The sequence below is a fragment of the Austrofundulus limnaeus genome, unplaced genomic scaffold (assembly GCF_001266775.1).
Source record: "Austrofundulus limnaeus strain Quisiro unplaced genomic scaffold, Austrofundulus_limnaeus-1.0 Scaffold116, whole genome shotgun sequence".
NCBI lineage: Eukaryota > Metazoa > Chordata > Actinopteri > Cyprinodontiformes > Rivulidae > Austrofundulus > Austrofundulus limnaeus.
In genome coordinates this window covers 776,509-777,722 of record NW_013952518.1, presented here as the reverse complement: position 1 = coordinate 777,722, position 1,214 = coordinate 776,509, and the positions used below count along the sequence as shown (strand labels likewise).

General features: G+C 43.7%; 1 long non-coding RNA gene across 1 annotated transcript in view; it reads left to right on the top strand.

Annotated features, from left to right (window-relative positions):
• The first annotated feature begins 272 nt into the window (after positions 1 to 272).
• The window catches only part of LOC106521803 (uncharacterized), a 248,698-nt gene continuing 247,756 nt past the window's right edge, over positions 273 to 1,214 (top strand). The window contains exons 1-2 of the long non-coding RNA XR_001310714.1: positions 273 to 362; positions 916 to 1,062. This is a non-coding gene — a long non-coding RNA (uncharacterized LOC106521803). The remainder of the gene's footprint in view (positions 363 to 915; positions 1,063 to 1,214) is intronic.

Below are 1,214 nucleotides of genomic sequence, written 5' to 3'. Positions count from 1 at the left end.
AGTAAAAGTAGAAGTATCTTATCATAAAAATACTTTGGTAAAAGTTAGTCTTTAAAAATATTACTTGAGTAAAAGTCTTAAAGTATTTGATATTTTTTTGAACTTGAGTATCAAAAGTAAATTTCTGACACAAAATCTACTTAAAGGCACAGTGACAGCCTCATCTGTTTTTACACTAAACCTTTTTTATTAGAGTGTAAAAACAGCTGTCTCTCTCTCTCTCTCTCTCTCTCTCTCTCCCTCCCTCCCTCCAGTGACTGAACACACCGGGTCAGAACCGCTCCGGCTGCAGGTGGATAAATATTTATGGAGCACGTTCGCTCCTCACCGCGGAGGAGAAGTGGAAACAGTTCGTTTCCAAGGTGAGCAAAACAAACAACTTCAAAGGAATTTAAATGCAGCTCATGTAAATTTCCCGCTGCAGTCAGTCACATGTTCCTGCAGACGTTGGGCCGTTAATGAAGCATTTGATGCCAGATGACCTGATTGTTGTCTGGGAAAAAAACAACAACAAAACAACAACAAAAAAAAAAAAAAACAAGATCCTATAAAATGAAAAGATTTCCAGCTCTTCTTTAATGAGCGTAATTTGCCCACCTTCAGCCTGTTTTGTGTATGACTCTCAACCACTACCACACCAATAGTGTCACACAGACATTATCATTACAGATATAGGTAWAAGTGGAAGCATAAGCACAAAAATATGAGCTAAATTTCTAATCATGAGYTTTTTTATTCATAAAGTCGTGATTGTAGCGCAGCAGGCCGGCTGGCAGCTCCATTATTCATCGATCAGACGGACTCTGATCAGTAACGGCAGCTCTAATGGCTGAGATGAAAGCGCTGCTTGGCGTGGATAAAACCAGAAAAAACAAATCCTCATCTGGGATATTTTTTTATTTAATCTCTGTGCAGACGGGCCTGACGTCCCCTCCAGATCCTCGCCTGGAAGCGCTCAGGCAGACGGCTGCTCCTCACGTTGCCCCCATCAAACCCAGGCAGCCCCTCGTCTTAACCATCCACTAATGTCACGATTCGGCGGGCTCCGGAGCCATGGAGGTGGTGAGTGTCGTGGTGGTGGTGGTGGTGGTGGTGGCGGCGTGGTGGCAGTCATCATGTCCATCAAACTCCTCTCAAATGGTGTAGGCTGTTGACTTGGGGGTTTGTTTCGCAGTCTCTTCTGCGGTGGCGGTGGTGCTACAAAAAGAAAAAAC